Raw genomic sequence first — 21,031 nt, forward strand, 5'->3', positions numbered from 1 at the left:
CTGCCCGGGGCGATGGAAAGGATTCAAACAGCGTTGGCTGCCGCAAGATCACTTCTCTTTGAACATCAGCGCCGGGATCCGTGAAGGGTCCTTTTCCCAGGTAACTCCTTTCTCCTCCGCTCGGCCTCCCGATCCTGCCTCTTTCTTTCACTCGCCGAGAAGCGCTCTTCTTTGCGTTTCCTGGCAGCCTCCTTCCGTGCCTGTGCTCTTTGTCGGGCCTTAGCTCTTAGGTTCGCCGCAGGAATATCAGAGTCACTTGTTGGTCCGAGCTCTTCCTCTCTCCCCAAGGCCTCCTTTACTCCCCTCTGCACCTTCGGGGCCATGACCCGCTTGACAGCTTTCCAGCTCTCAAGGAGGTGAATAATCGTCTCTTTAAGTACTAATGCAGCCGACTGCCAAATAATACTCCGCTTTCCCCTGGATTGGGCATCGACTCGTGCAGCCAACCACTCGACAGTAGTTGCCAGGCTGTTGAAATCTTCCAGCATCACTTCTATGCCTGTTTAGTTACTGCATATTCTCTCATTTCTCCGCATACGGCTTCCAGCTGTCCAAAGATTTTTTAGTAAAGGCAGGATCAGTATACCACCATGAGGAGAGTGGCTAATGGGCTGCTACCTCCTACGGTCCATCGGCGGCCATCTTGCAAATTTCTATGATCAGTGAAAACTGTAACTTCATGTTTTGCTCCCATTAGATAATGACGCCATGCTTGGAATGCATCTTTAACTGCTAGCAATTCCTTATCCGCAATTGAATAATTGCTTTCAGCAGGAGTCAATTTTCGAGATCAGAAGGCCACCGGATATAACTAACCTGTCATCTTATGTCTTTAAGTCAAAACTCCTCCAATTGCCCAATTAGAAGCGTCTGCCTCCACGTAAAAGGGCTCATCTAAGGCTGGGTGCAGTAAAACCAGAGCTGAGGTAAAGGTGTCTTTTAGCAGCTGAAAAGCCCTCTCTGTTTCCTCCTCCCAAATGAATTTTTCATTCTTCTTCAGCAGTCGAGTTATGGGTCTGACCTTCTCAGAGAAATTGCAAATAAATTGTCAATAAAAATTGGCGAACCCCAAAAATCTCTAGATATCCTTTACATTTCGTGGGGGCGGCCAATCCTTAACTGCTCGCACCTTGGATTCGTCCATTTCCACTCCTTCTGCGGATAAGATAAAACCCAGAAATTCCACTCGACTAGCATGGAAAACACACTTTTCCAATTTGACGTAGAGCTGATTTTCCAACAATCTTTTCAAGATAGAACAAACATGCCCGACATGCTCCCTTATGTTAGCAGAAGAGATGAGTATGTCATCTATATAGACAACAGCAAATCGGTCCAGAAATTCACGCAATATATCATTCACAAAGTGCTGAAAGGATACTGGAGCATTAAAAAGGCCAAAGGGCATGACCTGGTACTCAAACAAGCCGAATCTAGTGTGAAAAGCAGTCTTCCATTCATCTCCCTCTGCCATTCTCACCAGATGATAAGCCCCCTCAAATCCAATTTTGTATACACTTGTGCCTACTTAACTTGATCTAATAATTCAGAAATCAAGGGCAGAGGGTAACGATTCTTCTTTGTGACCTGATTAAGGGCGCGATAATCTATACAAGTTCTCAACTTCCCATCCTTCTTCGGAATGAAGAACAAAGAAGACGAGACCAGAGACTGAGAAGGATGGATGAAGCCGTTGTCCAAATATTGATCCAGATATTCCTTCTGGTGATGATTCTCGGCCTCCGACAATTCGTAGATTCTGCTACATGGTAGCGACGCTCCTGGTTCCAGTTCTATTCAACAATCGTACTCCCTATGAGGAGGTAGCTTCTTAGCCTCTTTTTCGTCGAATACAGAAGACAAATCAAGATATTCTTCTGGAATTTCCGGCATTTCTACAGCACAAATCATCCGTGGTTGTTCTGCCAAACAGGAGTAAGGAGATGGCTGGAACACCAAGGGTCAGGAATCAAAACAATGCTCCAAACAATAATCTGAATTTAACTCTATTGTTTTCTTATCCCAATAAATCTTGGGATTGTGCTCAGTGAGCCAAGGCAACCCCAGAATGAGTTGAAATTGTGGAGCGTTGATTAAACAAAACTTCAAAATGGAACGATGCGAACTTGGACCAATCAAGGTGATTTCTTCAGTATCATACATAATCGGTCCTGACGAAAGATTGGTTCCGTCTACCGCACAAACTGGCTCTGGTCTTTCCTTTTAAATGGACCGAATTCCAAGGGCTTTTGCAAATTTTATGTCACAAAAATTTCCCGTAGCTCCAGAATCAATCATTACAGAAACTCCATCTTCTTCACGATCTCCAAACTGAATTAAACTAGAAATTATCAAATGAGGTGCAGACGATTGAAGAGTGTTCGCCAATAACTGTGTCTTCGGAGTTGTCTTTTCCGAAGCGCCCACCAGAGCAACTCCTTCTACTGATGGGGCCTGTCTTTTATCCAATTACTGGTCTTGGGTCTTTTTGGGCATTCTTTTACAAAATGTCCGGCATTACCGCAATACATACACAGTTTCCCACTTCTTCTCTTCTCTCCCTCTTCTTTAGTAAGTGGACCGCGCACCGTGCCAATCTGCATTGGTTCTTCAAGGGATCCAAGATCAATGGATTTTACAGATTCTGATTTTACTCTATCAAATCGAGGCGAGAATGGCTTAACATCTTTTTGCCGCTCATTTCTTCTCTCCGTCTGACGCTGATCGATCTGCAATACCAAGTCAATTAACTCAGAAACATCAGAAGGTCTCTTTGGAATTTGTGCCAGGCCATCCTTGAGCTCATCCTTAAGGCCACGATAAAAAATTGCCGCTCTTTTTTCTTCGGGCCACTTAGTTTCCACTATCAATTCATTAAATTGTGCCAGATAAGCCACCACATCTCTGTTCCCTTGCTTCAAATCTAGAAGTTCATTGTCGGTGGTCTGAGAGACAGTCCTGTCGAAAATACGTAGAAACTCTGACTTGAATTCTTCAAAATTATATAGCACCCAGTCATTGGAGTTTACCAAGCGCATGGACCAAGCAGCAGCATCTCCACTCAAGTAAGACAGTACGAAAGCCACCTTAGACTGGTCTTCTTTAAATATAATTGGTTTGCACAAGAAATGTAAGGAACACTGTGTGAGAAAAATTTAAGCCTTATGAGGATCTCCAGAAAATCTCTCTGGGGCAGCCAACGGAATAGTGGGAGAGAATGCATGTATAACCTGTGTGGATAACTCACTCTCTGAAGGAGAAGGGGAGAAAGGTTGAGATGAGGCCCCCCCTGGTAATGGATTGGAACCAGCCACAAAGTCATCAAACCTCCTACGAAGAACTCCTGCCTCCTGACTAGACTTTCGGACCTCCTCCATAGTGTCGCTAAGCTGCTTTTGTAACCCTTCTAACACTAACGCTAAACCCTTGACATCGAACCCTTCAGCCATTCTGACCAGGTGGATATGTGGTTAGTTTGCACTTCAATCTGTCGAAAAGCTGAGTACCTGAACATTGATTCCACGGGGTCAGAAGTTCTGTCGAAGGGCTGAGTATCTGACTTGATTCCACGGGGTCTGAAGTTAATTTCCCAAATCCCCAAGTCCACTGCCGCCGAATAAATTCAGCTCCAGTAGAGGGGGGGAAATGGGAAGTGGAAGAAAAAAGAGAGACTGCCACTGCGGTGTTGAGTTCTGAAGTTCCCTAGCGAGGGGATCTTGCAACACCTGTAAATACAAGCACAAGGTTACTAGTTCACACTTTTGGCACCTACCTCTCTGAGCCCCCACCAAACCCTCCTTCACTCTGTATCACCCAGTGTCTATTACCTGTGAAAACAGTGGGGGTAGCTTCTCTCTTATTATTAGTTCTTTACTGTAGTGATATGGTCAATAGTTCGTTTATTTCAGTCTATCTTCTGATGATGATGCTGGATCAGATGCCGCAGATAGAGATGGTAAGTTTAAATATATATATATATATTTCTACACAGTTTCACAAGTTGCCTTTGTTAGAGTGCACTCCCAACAAGTCTTTCAGAAGCACAGGAACAACCTTTGTGAAGCACAAATAAAATAAAAGTCGCATGCCTTGCCTGACGCGTTTCAGAGTAAACAACCCTTTCCTCAGAGGCAGCATGCCAAACCATGTTCTTTCCGTAAGGTATCGTTGGGGTCGGTCGTGATGTGGATGGTATTTCTGTGGACGATGGCGATGCCTCCTCCGGTCTGGTTGACGCGGTCCCTCCTGATGATCTTGTACCCGTCCGGGATGGCGATGGCGATGTCGGGTGCAGAGGAGGCGTTCATCCAGGTTTCCGTGAGGAAGGCGACGTACGGTGATGTTGCGTCGAGGAGGTTCCAGAGTTCCACGGCGTGTCTGTGGACGGAGCGGGTGTTGAGCAGGATGCACTTGAGGTGGTTGCTGCTGATGCTTGACTTGGCGGGTGCGGTGCAGGTTCGGAGGCAGGTGAACTTGCAGGTACAGCAGGTGAAGGGTCCGTGGGTGCGTCTCGGCGTGGCTCGGCAGCAGGCGGGGTTCCGGCCGGCATTGAGTGCGTTGAGAGTGGCGGCGTCGTAGGTCAGTCGGGTAGTCTTGCATCGGCGGCGGGAACCAGGGGTCCTAGCGCTGGGCGCGGTCCAGGCGCGGACGGGCTTACCTTTGGCGCGCCTTCGGTGCACAGTCGGCGCTCCCGCTGCGCGTCAAAGCTGCGTGTGGGAGCGGGCATCATAAGTAATGCGCCGGGAGGGCGGGTCAGCTGGGAGGCGAATGGGCGGCGGTGGGCGGGGCCGCAGGGGCAGCGGCGGGAAGAAGGTGCGATCGGCCGGCTGGGCGGTGGCTGGGTCGCTCAGGCAGGCAGGCAGTCAGCGTCAGCGGGAGCAGGAGGGAGCGACCAGGACAAGGTAAGGCGCTGTGGTCACTCCCGATGGTAGTCTGCGGTCCCCTTAAGTAATGCGCCGGGAGGGCGGGTCAGCTGGGTGGCGAATGGGCGGCGGTGGGCGGGCCGCAGGGGCAGCGGCGGGAAGAAGCTGCGATCGACCGGCTCGGCGGTGGCTGGGTCGCTCAGGCAGGCAGGCAGGCATGCACCTGAACCTCTGCTTCGAAATACTGCATGGGAGCGATACTGGACCATCCTGACAATATTGTGTCATAGGGTCAGAAGGGTAACAAGCATTGGCATAGCCAATAGGTCTCGCCTTTGGGACCTTATAAGTGTTTAGCCATGCAACAGTTGATGTTGTTGCACCAAGGATATTGTGCTGGATAACTAAACACGTATAAGGCCCAAAGGCGAGACCTATTGGCTATGCCAATGCTTGTTACGATTACTTTCAGCTCTCTTAGCAGTTCCCACAAATTACAAAGAGGAGCCACGCGTTAGTCATTTTTAAGCGCCTCTTTGTACTCCTATCCACTTTAAAAGAGAGCCCATCCCTTTCCGGAATCACCATGCGCCATGTTGTACTTTTATGTAAAATATCCTAATATGCGCTAGGAAAGAGCCTACAGTTTCAGAGGAGAAGATAAGATTAACGAGCAAGGTTAATTAACCAACAGTGCAATTATAAAGTTAATGCTGAGAGTTTATTAATAGTTTTCAAACAGGCGCACGCATGTTGTTAGTAAAAGAAATACTAGGGCATGCACCATGAATCTGTATTGCGGGGCAGTGAATCTGCTTTTCTGAGAAACTTAACAGAAGCACAGGAGCATCTAGTCATTTTTTTTATCGCCAATGCTCTCACCCGCTAAATATGCAGATTATGTTGCAAGCATAATATTATGTTGCAAGCATAATTTAACTGACTCGCTATAACATTTTCTTAATGCTGTTCCGTGGACAAAGCAAAAAACACTGTGGAACCACTGTAAAGTTGCATGCTGCCTAAACGGCTTGCACCACCACTAGGAGCCACGCTTTAGTAATTTTTAAGCGCCTCTATGCACTCCTAATCCACTTTAAAAAAACGACCAGCCCTTTCCGGAGTCACCATGTGCGAGGTTGTACTTTTATGTAAAATATCCTAATATGCGCTAGAAGAGAGCATACGGTTTCTGGGGAGATTATGTGATTAGCAAACACAGTTACTTAGCCAACAGTGCAATTATAAAGTTAATGCAGAGAGTTTGTTTATAGATTTTTTAGAAGTGCACGCACGTTGTTAAAAAGAAAGAACACGTTTTGTGCCATGAAGTCTGTAGTGTAGGAGTAGTATTTATTACTACGGTAATATTTTAATATAAAAATGGTACAGTGAAGTAATACGCACGCATCTTGTTGTTATACTAAAAGCCAATGCGAGCGCCTTGAAGTCTAAAGTACAGGGGCTGTTTTGATTGTTTTCTGTAATCATTTTAAACGTGTGAATGGTGGTGTGAAGGAATACGCACGCACCTTGTTAAAGGAAAGACGAGGGCGTGCGCCATGAAGTCTGAATGTGGGAGCTGTTTTGATTGTTTCATGTAATGTTTTTAAAGGTGTGAATGTTGGCGTGAACGAATGCGCACGCACCTTGCTGTTAAACGAATGATGAGGGCGTGGGCCATAAAGTCTGGGCTGTGTGAGCAATTTCTATTGTTTCTTCAAATGTTTGTAAATTTCTGAATGGTGGTTTGAACGAATGCGCACGCACCTAAAGTTGTGCAGCGTAGTAACTTCAGCGTTTTTTGAGTAAAGGCTTTCTAAGTAGAAATAAATGTAATCATTGATATCAAATGCACGTCCCTCTCGTGGGAAAATAAAAACAAAGCCCAACATAAAAAGAAACAAGGAGAAACACGAGAGACGGCCTGCGGCCGTCAAAGTGAAGGTACGGCCGGCGGAGGAGAAATGCGACACGGCGGGCAGGGGAGGGGGCGGAGCGGGGAGAGCGGCATGAGGGTGTGAAGCAGCAGGGGCCTGAGACGAGGCCACCTTGCCTTTGATGTGGTAATGCAAGGCAAGCGGCTGGTGGCATTGTGCACGCGCTTTCACGTGCACTGGAAGAAATCGCCTGGGAATCGCCTGATCTCGGTAAGCTCTGTTTAAGCCGCAATAGATCGAGCTCCCGCTCTCAATGCGCATGCGCATTGAGATAGGTCGCTCGACCTAAAAAGGTGCGCAGCAGGTGGCAGGATCTCATGCACGCGTTATATACAGTGCCCGTTTACCCTTCCTTCTCCCTCCTCCCTGTTCACCCTTCCCGTCGTCACTCACTGGCTCCGCTGCAACTCTCTTGACTTGCGGCCGCTCTCTAGCGTCCTCCTGTGGATACCACCACTCCTCACTCCACCGCTCGTTGTCCTCTTCGAATTCGGCGCCTCCGTCTCTGGTTCCGTTTCCTTACTCTTCCTCTCTCTCTCCGCTTCTCCTATGTCTCCTCTGTCCGTCCAACTCGCTCACGATGAGGCAGTCTCTTTTCTCTTGCCATTCGCCGATCCTTCCGGGGTCAGCCCCGCCTTCTTCCACTGCGTTAGACCAGGGCCTCTCTCCCTGTGTGGATACACGATACGGGGTTGGGGTTATCCTCCCGTTGTGCCGGATGTCATTGATTTGTTTCCGGAGTCCCCTGTCTGGGAGGAGGTGGTTTGACCAGTGTCGGTAGGGGCACATACACCCTGGTTATACGGTGAGACCCTCTCACAAATGGATATATAAGAACGTGTGTTATATCTGGTGTTGTACTTTGTATCTTCCCTGTTGCTATGTCCTTGCTGCTCAGCCAGTATGAATGTGCTGTATTAAATGTTGGTATGCATGGGTATGAATAGAATGCTAGGGTGCCTGGGAGATAGAGAGTGTAAGTTGCAGTTGGGCTGAGCAGCAGGGAGGTTGCTCCTGGTGGGGCTAACTGCAGAGCTTATTTCAAGACCAACCCAAGATCTAAGACCAATAAACCTTCATCAATAATCTACACCTCAGCTACTGGACTTATTCATTATAATATTTTGGCGACGATTTGGAGAAAGAATTGACAGAAACTAAGCATGAGGAGCATATATAACTACAAATAGCAAGTAAAGAAGAATCTAAAAGTATAGAAGGTGTGCTCTTTAGGTTTACAGACCACCCTGCAGCCCCACCAGTGTATTGCTAAATCAGACACCCTTTGGGCAGGGTGTATAAGTCTGTCTGCCTCAATTTTAATTTCAAAAGTTGGAAGTTTGTTTGATATCTATATCCAGCTGATCAAAAGTAGCATTATTTTACACGCTGGACGAGGAAGAATGTAAAGATGATTTAAGCTGAGACTTTTGAATTAATTTTTGGTGGAGGCAGCATGTGTGGCAGACACCATCTGGTGGAGGCCCTAATGTTTTGATGGAAAGACTGTACACGCTCGGAGGCCGGGATCCTTTTTCAGGTCTGCACGTTTGGGAAGAAAGGTATTTTGGATGGCGCGGTGTTTGAAGTGTAAACTTCTGTGCGTTTCGCAGAGCGAACCTACAAGTTTCATCTCTGGAGGTTGCCTCGAAGGTGCGTGTGCTCCCTTACCGTTTGCCATTGTGGTGTGGAATGAGCTACAGAGCAAGTGATGACTCCATTTGAATGTCCGTCCTTGCAGGACAGTGTTGTGCAGTGACGTAGGTTCACGCCTGTGCCCAGAGCCACAGGCACGTATTTTATTGCGTGTCGCCATCTTGGTTTTGGAGCAAGCTGTCCAGTACGAGCCCAGATTCTAACCGAGCTCAGCTGTTCCGGTATGGTGAGAAGTGATGTGATCACCTGTCTTGGAAGTTCGCATAGCAGGACTTTTGCCTAGCGGGAAGGAGCATCAAGTGTGCTGGGGCATGCACATGTGAAACACGACCCCTTACTGCTTCGTCGGACTGTTGTCTGAGGTCATGGAGGTTATGGGCCGTACATTGCTGTTTCTGTTTTTGCCTCACGTTGACTGGTTGAACTGACGTTTCGTAGGGGGATATGGTTTAACATCGTAATTCTGATAACCTCCGTGCCTTCCTGTCATCGCAATCCTCGATGACCGGCACACCTGGGTAAAGTACTGTGTACAATGAACGAATCATCTTGGATTTTCCACGCTATTGTATGACAATTGTTTTCAGCGCCATGCATTAGTCTAGTCTTTATTTTGCTGAAATTTTTTTTCTCAACAGATCTCAAGGGTTATTAGTTGTTTTAAAGTATGGTGTGGTTACTTGTGCAATATGTATTTTCTTTTAATTTCAGTTGGAGACAGTGTAGTTATAGTGTGAAGCTAATGTGGACATGGTATGTAGGAGATGGTGTAGTTAAGGATATTTCTGTGTGTTTTTTTTTACTGTGTGTCAGCCATGATGTTCCATTTACAGTGCATGTGTCATTTACTATTGGTACGCAAACTTTGCGTGGGAATTGTTACTGAAATTCTGTTAGGTCAAGTATTTCCTGTGACAGTGTGCCTGTGTGAAAGGGTACCTGCGGGCAAATTATTCTGCATGGAATCGTTACCTATATTTCTGTCTTGTTGGTTTGAATTTCCGTTATTGATTTGCAAGTTTTCCTGTACCTGGGAATTTTTACTGTGATTCTACCATGTCATAAGGTTTCCTGTGACTGTGTGTAAGCTTCTTGTGCGTGGAATCATCACTTGTATCACTTCACGGTTGGTTTGATTTATCTGATTTCGTACGCAAGTTTCCTGTACGAGGGAATTATTGCTGTGATTCTACTATGTTATAAGGTTTCCCATGACTGTGTGTATTCCTGCCTGTGTGCAAGTTCCTTGTGTGAGGAATCGTCACCTATATCTCTGTCATGATGGTTTGAGTTGTCTGTTACTAGTTTGCAAGTTTTCCTGTGCGTGGGAATTTTAATTTTTATTCTGCTGTGTTAGAAGTTTACCTGTGACAGTGTGGAATCCTACCTGTACGTAAATTCTTGTGTGTGGAATCATCACTTATTTATGTCATGTTGTTTGTTGATTTTACACTAGATGCCCTTGATTTAAGGTTGAAGTGTGGATGAATTCTCACATTTTCTTTGGTGTGGGGTGCTGGTTGCCCATTGATTCCTATTGCACCTTATGCCTTGTTTAGGAGATGACCTGTGAGGTGTTTCACCCGTTGCTTCTGTACGAGGTTTGTGTTTTTGTTGGGTCTGTGTATAGGAGAGTTCTTTGTGGCGTAGTTGTTTGGTAGGTGTTGGTGATGGTGTCTCAGTGGATTTGGAGAGCTGTGCCTGTTTATTTTTGGTCTGATTTATTCCCCTTTTCATGCTAGTCCGGCCAGCTGGTATGTTTTGGTGGTTGTAGCAGGATCGGCATGCGTTTGTGTCTGCATTTGATGTGTATGCGTTTGTGATGTCCTTAGGTGTTCTGTGCAGGGGAGGTGTGTTACATGCATGACTCCTGAGGTATGGTGTTTCCTTCTTGTATTCACGTTTATATTTTTCCATTCATGTACCTTTATGTAATGCTATGTTTCCACCTAGTATTTATATTATTATATTTTTCCACGCATGTTCCTCTATATTATGCAATGTTTCTACTTAGCATTTTGTGGTATTGTTGCTGGTTCTGTTAAAGGGGAGATGTGTTATATCTGTGTTGTACTTTGCATCTTCCCTGTTGCTATGTCCTTCATCAATAATATACACCTCGGCTACTGGACTTATTCATTATAACACAGTGACTGGTGAACTATAAGGCTATTTTATTTGATTTATATTTCTCTGTGATTTTGGGACATGTACTTGTTATTGTGGTAGTGAAGTGCCCTCACATAAAATTGCCACATTACAAAAGAATCTGGACAATTTCACACTAATTATTTTTCATTTACCAGCTCACGGCTGTCTCAGAATAACAAACCAAAAACAAATGACCAGTATTTTTCAATTTTTTCCATGTTAGTCAACAAGAACAAAATCAAATTCTTGGCACTCACAGTCTCAGACTTACAGCCCAGATATTCACTGAAATTATGATCTTCACACTTTTCTAGCTTTTTAGAGCATGAGCCATAGGATCCAAGTCCTCGTCACGGTCATTATTCTTCTCTTGATTACCTTATTCCTGGCTGCCAATACAAAATTAAGAAAACATGCAACGTGACGTTTCGATCACGTGACAGTGCGTCGCAAGTATCATTTATCCTCAGTTTGCACGCTATTTAGTCCTTTGTCGTTGTCTAAATATTTAGCCACGCCCCTTCAGATCTCCTCTCTCGCTGCTCTCTCCTCTGAGCTAGAGCGTCTGCGGCCTTGGAGCTTTCACTTCCGGTGCGACCGCCATTTTGTAACCTCCTGAGAGGGAGAAATAAATAATATTTTAAAAAATAAAGTCTAAAACCAGTGGCGATAAGAGTGGAGGGGCCAGAGAGGGTGAGTACCGTGGAGGTTAGTCGTTGACTGTGTATGTTAGCGTGAAACGCTGCTTCTGCTCTCACGACGGCCAACAGCATGACTGTATTTTTATGTGTCCGAGAGGTGAATAGTGAAGGCGCCAAAGCGCCCCCATCCGGCATACGCGTAGCCGATATGCTCACTTCAGTATGTACTGACCTGCAAGTACTGTAACGTGTCTTGCATTCGGGAGGGTGCAGTCCTGGATGGGAAAGGGTGTCTTGTGCCTTACAATCTTAATATTGCCACACTATGTCAGTCATGTGGGAATGTTCTCCAGATGTACAACTCTATTGAAAGTGGCGCCAGCGTTGGAGTCGTTTTCACTTGTGCCCTCGTGCTTTTGCGCAGTCTCTCGCCTTGTAACACTTTTAACCGTACCCCAAAGTCAAATAAACAGCCTCATTGCAGATTGAACTATTAGACAGTTGTGGGACCTTTGTATCGACTTCGTCCCCAAAACTGTGGGTCAGTTGATGCAGTTCTCATGGGCGCACACTTTGCGGGCGACCAAAAGTGCTGAGTCGTTCTTACATTCTGTACATATATAGGCGCATTTTTGTTAATAAAATAGGCATCACAGAGAGGGTGGGGATGTTATGCTCATTATGTGCAAGTCTCCTCTGTCATGTCATCCATCTAATGTGTATAGTCCATCTTGGCAGGGATTCCTGGAATATAATACTGCTCCGCTGTATTCTTCACTCCATTTGTGCTGTTTAGTAACATGCTCAGGGCATGTCAGACCGCTCTGAAGATCCCGTTCGCGTGCCCCCCATAAATGTCTTCTTGCAGCTTTGTGCTCTATGGTGTCCACGTCAGCCGGACACGCCCTATGTGGATTCAGATCTCCTTAATATAGAGCAATTTAGTTTACATCGAGGATGCTACGTGAGTGAGAATACACACGGAGTCACGGTTTGCGGGAGGGAACAGGCATACTGGCCGACACAAAAGCAAAATACGGAAGTGTACATTGAATGGACAGATAGATCCACGTGCATATTCCCGAGCAGTTAATACGGAAATGCCTTCATATGGAGTCCGTTGTATCACTTGATTCATTTCATTGTGGTATTGGTAGTATTTTATCCTCAACTGTGATTGCCAGGATTACGCTGAAATGCTAAATGGCAATGTTTCAACCCCGATTTACACTATTTGGTTAATGTTTAACATTTCTCAAAATGTTGTAGAATTGAACTATAGCCCTACATTGGTGAATTAGTGTCCTGGTTTGGGGAAGTTGCATTTTTTCTGAATGGTGTTAAGAATATTGTTAAATAGGAATTTAGCCTTCTTTGCACATGTTAAACGTCTGCATCCTGAGTGCCTGACATTCAAGGCAGTTAGTTGCTGTGCTTGTCAAAGAGACTAGTGAACAGTGTTACCACTTTCTGTGTGGGAGCTTGGGCTACGGATTGGAATTATTAGGTGACTAAAGATTTTTTTTTCCGAGGCGGTTGAGATTGGTAAACGTGATGTATACAGTAAGCACCTGGCTTGAATGGTGTCTAGCAGGTTGATAACGCTAATATCGTTGGCTGGATCTTTTTGGAAGTTTGACGTTTTATTGGGGTGGTGAGTGAGTTGCATTTGCCTGCATATTTAGTAATATCTTCGTAGTAAATGGGTGTGGTAGGGCGCTTTAATCAGTTTATATACCACCATTGTATGGAAAAATATATTTTCCATAATGTCTGTTGCACCTAGACCTGTCTAATTTCGTATTATATTTTTACCAATCCCTGTCTATGCAACTGGCATGTAACAAACATTAAGAGTTTTTAATGTATGTTGTGTATTTGTCTGTAGGCAGAGTCAGTGACGGGTTGAGCAGAATCTATGTCCTCTACATGCAATCAGACAGGTTACTTTTGTTTTCTGTTTCTATGACTAAGCTGAAACAAATGGTTCATGAGCTGGTGTGGTTGCAATTGGAAGTGGTCTTAGTTTAGTTGCATGGTAACTAGCCATTGTAGCTATACATATTGTGCTGTTTTATAGGCATTTAGTCGTGGTGCCTTTTAGGGACTCGTTTTGGGTAGGAGAGCCCATAGACTTGGCTGCAGGAGACATGCTCTTTGTAACTGTATATGAGTGTGAGATAACCGGTAAAACTGAAAGTTTGGCATGCTAGACTGGTGGAATTTTCTAGTTTATATTCCTTTTGAAAATTACTGAACTGTGTGATTGCCTGTTTTGTGTGTTCTGTTTAATTTATTGTTTATGTTATGCTGGCAGTAGTTGATGACCGCTATTGTGTGAACTCCTTATGTGTGTCTGGCCTTCATACTCACATACGTGTTTGGGTATCCATGTGGACATATTATGCGGCTGTTTGGCCTTGTTATTGCAATGTTTAATATACCTAACTATGTGGAGGAACTGTGTGTTTTTTCACTTGCCCGGCTTCATTATGGATGGACTTCCGTTTTAGCTCCAGTGGTAGAAAAATGTTTAGTTTTTCTTTTCGTTTAAAAGTCTTGGCTTGGGTTGTTATTAGATCCTTGTGTTTGCTTTTTGGTTCAAGACTCCAAATTGCCTAACACATTTTCATTCGGTTGAAATATCAGATTTTTTTCAATGAGAGCTACATGCAGGAGAGGCAGACTGCTGTGTGGTCCAGTGGAAAGGTTTATTGCAAGAAATGTAAACCTACTACTAACAACATAGTTAGAATACTAACTTTTTATATAGTGTGTCATACGCACATCTGCTTCGTCTATTCCCTTTAAATCCCAGATGTTGCTGTTACCCATACCCGCTCATGGTCTCAATTTACTGAGCTTCGGTAGGGTGGAAGGTAGAGTTGACCGTGCCAGTATTCAAAGTCATGACTTACCAATCAACACATTAGTCCAGCGACAAACGTGCAGTTCATTTAGGATACCCATCAGACTTAGAATCATCTTGGCTTCCTAATGTCATAATATCACAATGGGGCACGAGAAGGTGGATTTTGAATGCTCAAATTTGTCTTACCTTCTAGGACTGCCTCATTGTCTGTACGTTAGGACCAGTATCTTTCGAGGTACTTGTTGGAGAAGCTGGTCTTAGACCATGTAAATTAAATTTCTGTTTAGGCCAATTGATATAAACACATTTTATGTGGATACACCTTGATAATCTGCCAAGAGTACAAACCTCCATAAATGATGTCAGGCATTTTTGCTCTAAAACTTTCAGACAAGGAAAGTCGATGGGTGTACATCGATCATTGAGACTCCTCGGGCCAAAGCGTTTGACCAAATAGGAGTTAATTTCTTAAGTTCGTCCTTCATAGAATTTCTGGGTGATCTGTTAACTGCTTTGGACAAGATATTCATACCTTTTGGAGGTGCTGCCGGGGATTTAACACTGCCTTTGACAAAGTAGATATTTAGAGTCTATTAATTTATTTGAAGTTGCTGCTATTGAACCAAGCATTGGTGTTGTATATGCATTTTTATTTTTGTGTGTGTCATAATGTGTGACTAAAGGACCCCTGTGTCGTATTCCGTTGGGGTTACTTTAGGAGTTCCCCATGGTTCCTCTCTCTTCCATCGTTTTATTTTTTGACACCTAAGACTAGTAATAAACATGCCAAGGGTGTGCCATCTGTCCTTCCATACCTCGACCAACAAGTCATAAATGTATCTGCAAGTGAAGGGACTAGCATCAGTTGATGCCTGGATGTGTGGTATTTTGAATGGCAGAAAGAAAGAACCCCAGCCAATGGGTGTCCATATTCCTACATTTTGTTTTAATCTCTCATCTTTAAGCATGGTGTCAGCCAAGACCCTTTGATCTTAAATTATATGTGTGATATACTTTTTATAGGGACACGCAGCCAGCCATCTTCATTGTTGCTTTGTTGTGTCCTTCACGTTATGCTCATTGCATTAATGGGCATTGCTTCAATCCAATTCAGCCATTGGCTAACTTTATAGTGAGTGACAGCATTTTGTGCTATCACATGGAACACATCAGCATATGAAGTAGTTCCATTCCGTGCTACCATAGCAGTGTGTGTGTGTGTGTGTGTGTGTGTGTTTTTTTAAACCCCAAAATAGTTTTTCATTTAGCGTGTGTGTGTGACTCTGTATGTATGTAAATGTGAGTGTGTGTGTATATATGTGTGTGTATATATATATATATATATATATATATATATATATATATATAAAATCCGACTTGTCTCCCAGGTGCCTCGAGCACAGACAGGTACGTAGACAGCAAAAATACGCCAGAGTCGGACTTTAGTTTCGTGATGCTTTATTTAGTGCATAAAAAGGTGCATGTCGTCAGACGCGTTTCGGGCACGTCCGTGCCCTTGCTCACTGATACCTAACGGTAAGACAGCTCTGAAATTTAACAGAAGGAACACCTGTGTTTTTCGCGCCAAACGTTACCCAAACATAGCCACAGAAAGAGGACTACAATACAGATGCCAGGTAGAACTCAATGAGGACAGGCGCCATTTTAAAGTGCATCTAGTGTAACGTTTTCAACATCAATGGTCTGCAAATGGTAAACAAACACTCTTGATGAAAGCACAATACAGTTTTGTAAACATTAATAAATCCTTATTAAAGTGCTTATGTGCAAATGGTAAACAAGCGCTCTCAATGAAAGCATAATACAATTGTGTAAACATTAATAAATCCTTATTAAAGTGCTTATGTGCAGATTATAAATCAGAAATGCTGAAATAATAACATTTGAACAACAATTAATAGCATACGTGCAGCTTAAAAAGAGCCGTGATTACAAAGCATGCTTGGATGCATGGGTATTGCGCCGTGATATCTCTCCCTCTATTATCTGTATAAATACATTAATTCGGGATAGATAGTTGGACCAAGTCTCAAAATATCCGAGCACACGATGCTCTTACATAAATGCCTGACACTATGCGTGTTGGACATAAAACTAACCTGCAGATCGCAAAATTTGAATAATGCAATTACAAAAATCAATATATGGCAATCAATTGCATGAGCTGAGAGTGAATTCATACCATTATGGAACATAATTAAATGTGTGCAACTGCAATCACATCCATTGAATGCATTTAACTGTACCAATACATAATGTTTCAAAACGAACTATTAAATCGGGCACCCTTTTGCCTGATGGATTTATCTTATATATAACCAATAGCCTACACCCTACCATTACAATATTTCTGATGGCTGATCTGGGCATATTAATGTGTTATAAAATAGAGCGATACAGGAATACTGATCCTAAAATGTTCATAACAGAGCTGGAACTGGTTTATAAGTGCTAAAAGGTTAAAATACATGTGCTAAAGTGCTCTGAATCCTTAAATCAAAGGTAAAAGATATATATATTTTTTTATATATTTGTATTATTTTCGTATCTCCTCTCTCCATTATATCATAAATTTCCAAAGGGAAAGTCAGGAATGTGAAATTACTTGCACGTTACAATCATACGTGAGATACTGAGAGCCCTCAGTTTATCTTAACTTTGAAAAAGAAAGACTGCCCCGAGTGGAACTACTGCATAGGTTTAGGACTGTTTCGTAGATCTTCCCCCATATTTAGGCCTCCTGGGGTCTTGCTATTGAGCTCGATGATATATCTAGACTCAAGTTGTCTCAGAGTCTTTTCATAATCCCCCCCTTTCTTATTGGGCACAACAGCATCTATCACGAAATATTTTAGATGTGCTACATCCTTATTGTGAGTGGTTTGAAAATGCGGAGCTACTGGGTAGCTCTGATCGGCATTGACTATCGCACGTAGGTGTTGTAATATTCGTACATGGACTGCCAACTTAGTGCTGCCCACATACACAAGGTTGCAGCTGCATCGTAGTACATATACCGCCAATTCCGCGCGGCAGGTGAAATGTCCTTTGATATATATATATATATATATATATATATATATATATATATATATATATATATATATCTATATCTTTGCTGGAAGGGTGAAGCTGTTGTTCCACTTACCTGCTAAATAAAAGGTGAATGCCATGCCGTGTGTGGGAGCTACTTTTATATGGATGTGTAGCGGACCGCGAGGTGCCCCGCTGCTGATGCTGCAGCCCCTAAACACCGAATGAACCACTAGGCGTGAAAGGGACGACGTGACCGATTTGGTGAGGAGAAAATGAAGACGGGCCCCAGCCTTGCCTGGCTTCAGCGACCTACTTTGGTGATTGAAGACAATTGGGGTTATGGCGGCATCCCACTATGGATAAAAAAACTTTGATAAGAACTCATAAGACCACAATGCAGTTAGCGCATATGCCCATCTAAGCGGGATAAAAATTGAATCGCTGCGAGTGTGGTGAAAGACTGATGCTGCTCTTTCCGCCTCAGAGATACCAGTGAACAAGGGCTAAGGAAACCCGAAACGCGTTTTGTTTTAATCTTTGCTGGAAGGGTGAAGCTGTTGTCCTGCTTACCTGAAAAATAAAAGGAGAATGGCACGCCATGTGTGGCGCCTCAATTGGGAGCTTCTTTCATATGGATGTGTTGCGGACCGTGAGCTGCCCCGCTGCTGATGCCGCAGCCCTTAAACGCAGAATGAACCACGAGGCGTGACAGGAACGACGTAACCGATTTGGTGAGGAGAAAATTAAGCGGGACCCAGCCTCCCCTGGCTTCAGCGATCCACTGTGGTGATTAAAGACAATTGGGGGTATAGCGGCATCCCACTATGGATGAAAAAACTTCATGCATTTAGCGCATACGCCCATCGGGATGGGAAATAAATTGAATTGCTGCGAGTGACGTGAAAGACTCTTGCTGCTCTCCCCCCTCCGTGAGATACCTGTGAACAAGAGCTAAGGAAGCCCGAAACGCGTTTGGTTTTAATCTTTGCTGGAAGGGTGAAGCTGTTGTCCCGCTTACCTGCCAAATAAAAGGTGAATGACGCGCCGTGTGTGGCGCCTCAATTGGGAGCTTCTTTCATATGGAGATTATCTATCTAAAATAGTTTTTTTTCTTTTGTTGTGGGCCCAGCATCTACCTAACAAAGTACAAAAAGAAAAAACTGGCTAAACAAGGGTTGACTAAGCCGGAAAGTTTGGAATCAGTGCCAGACCGATTCTCTCTGCAAATGCTTGTTAGTTATCGAGATTCTAATAAGTGGTAGTTGGTACTGACGTTTTCTAAAGTGCTAGGATTGACTAAACAGTGCCAGTTCAAACTATTAATGGGATCCTTCGTATTAACTAGAGAAGAAAATGGGGAGGATCCACTGTGAGCTTGTGATTAGGCTGCTTTTACTCTGTGTTCTGGCCTGCGTCATTATCAATTCATCTATCCTAAAGAGAGTGGAGCATGCTGATGTCCTGCCAATTTTTCACCTTTCCAAAAGGGCAGTCCTTTGTAGCTGAGACAATCACTAGATGCAGCCCAGACCAGATTCACTTAGACGTCTGTACGTGGTTTTTAAGTGCTTGCATAGTTAAACTCTCATTTGCTTGGCATGCTGCATTGTCCGAAGCTTCTGGTGGTTGCTTTTTCCATTTTTGTGAGCAACAAAGAAAGAAAGCCTTTGGGTTCCCCATATCTAAAGAAGTTCTTTGCGTATTTATTCTCTCATTTGTGAATGGTTATTTGTATTTGATCTAGCTATGCTCCAGTGAAAATAATCTGGAAAGTCCCACTGTAAAATATTGTAAGGGAGCCACATGAGAGGTTGTTAACTGTTAGAACTTGGCTTAATGCCTAATGATAGAAATGTACCTCAATCATTCTGCCTTTTCCCCGAGTAGCATTTCTCAAGCCACATACTGACCAGAAATCACACAATGTGACTACTGTTGTGCATGTTTTAAAGGTTGCACTTGTGTTTTTTTAGTGTGGTTTTTCTTGGTATTTTTGTCTGCAACTTTATTACATGTACTTAATTTCTCTCCTTTAAAAGGAGAGTCACAATTTTTTGTATTTTTTTTTTTTCTGTTTATCAATTAGAGCATGCTCCTGTTCTTTGTCACATTGTCCTCTCCCTCCACATCCCATTTTAGGTTCTGTAGTGCTTGCAAGGAATTAATAAGCAACAGTTCTAATGTAGAAAAAGGTTTGATAGGCCTTGTTCAGGAAACATTGAACCTGAAGACTGCATGTTGACATTAATGTATTTGTTGAAAACTTCAGCTGGGTGGTTAGCAGATAAGTTACCATACTCTGGTTGTACTTAAGATGGTTGATTGCTGTGACTCCTATGTAGATGTGTTGGCTCATTTTCAAAATTAATTTTTTAGGAGCGATCCAACCAGCTTTGATGTTTTCTGCACTATATTTATTTGTTAAAAAGCGCTAACTTTAGTGTTTTACACACGTTACTAATATCTGTCCAGGTGAAGAAGTAGTGGTGGTGTCTTCTCACTAAACGTCAGGGGGGCGTCATTTGGCTGCCCTTCAGCATCCTGTCGGGGAAAGGCAAAAATAAGTGTTATATGGAAATTTACACCCACTTCACAATTTAACAGTTGATTCAAGTACATGATTATTGTTGTAATACTGATGACGATGGTTTGGAGAAGTGCATGATATTTTCAGTATCAATTGAAATATTTTTTTCCTGAATATTTCTCAGATGCTCACCTCCAAGAATGCTTAATGTTGCATGAGAAAACAGTAAGATGAAAAAGAAAAGTATTGCAACTGGGCAGTTCACGTACAGTAAAACTGCTGAAGCAAAGGCTACAAAATGCTTACTTAAAGCTGTGATTTATAATAGTTATTCTCAAATTTCAGTTTTTGCAGTTCCAGTTGGATTAAATGTTGTAGGTAGTTTTTCTGGGTAGTTGTTTGTATTTATGCTCCTGGTCCCCCAAAGGGCCTGGGTGCGTTCTTGTTCCTTTGATTCGTATTATAGGTGATCAATGCAGAGACAATCGTAATATAATAATTTCCATCACCCACAAGGGTTATTGGCTGTTACTTGTGTAGGTAATGGAGGCATTGGGTGCACTCAGCTGGAATCCCCGGGATAAAATCCATTCCCTTATTTAAGAAATAATACAGCGTCTGTCCAAAATCTTCTTTCTGCCATTGGTGCAGAATTTTCCTTGAACATGTTCAGTTCAGTTCACTGACAAACATAAACATTTTACTCAACTGAACTGCTACTCTGTTTCCTCGCACTGTCATCCACAGTATTGATTTGTTCGTTTTAATTATTATTTCCTGCGCTCCTAGCACTGAATTGAACATCCTGTCCTAACTGCTATTCTATTTCCTGTTTTCAAAGAGCCTTACACGGAGGAGTAAGTGGCAGCATTGTTTGAAAGCTGACAACCATTTTGTTGCAGCAAGGTCATAAAGGGGATTTTCTCCAGGAAATATGTTAACAAATTCAGCCATTAATATATTTGGGTTTTACTTTTCCAGTCAGCTCATATTGTAGTAGGATGCATTTCTTTTACTTCAGTTTATCTGTAATTCTTGTTTGAAAAATGTTGTAGAAAAGCACACAGCAATACAACAATATCTAGACCCCAGGCCAGTTAGTACACCGAGGAACTCGGAATGCTGAAACATCACTGCAAACAACTAAAGCACGAATGGAACATGTCAAATGCAGATCGGAGCACATACCAAATTATCGTAACCAACAAATGCGCTGTCCTGGCAGACCGCATTAATGTCAGCACTAGTAGAAACAAATACATCTGTCCCGTTGTGAAGGATTTCAATTTGTCAGCAGCCACCTCCAACTCATCAACCCCCTCACA

General features: G+C 43.4%; 1 protein-coding gene across 3 annotated transcripts in view; it reads left to right on the forward strand.

The window, feature by feature from the left end:
- Positions 1-11,140: 11,140 nt before the first annotated feature.
- GABPB2 (GA binding protein transcription factor subunit beta 2) overlaps positions 11,141-21,031 on the forward strand; it is a 126,058-nt gene continuing 116,167 nt past the window's right edge. Inside the window, exon 1 of one of the 3 annotated variants that reach the window (XM_078670300.1) lies at positions 11,141-11,302. The gene's annotated coding sequence lies outside the window, so the exon portion shown is untranslated. The remainder of the gene's footprint in view (positions 11,303-21,031) is intronic. The other 2 variants (XM_078670302.1, XM_078670301.1) reach the window with 2 other exon arrangements.

The sequence above is a fragment of the Lissotriton helveticus genome, chromosome 12, assembly GCF_964261635.1.
Source record: "Lissotriton helveticus chromosome 12, aLisHel1.1, whole genome shotgun sequence".
NCBI lineage: Eukaryota > Metazoa > Chordata > Amphibia > Caudata > Salamandridae > Lissotriton > Lissotriton helveticus.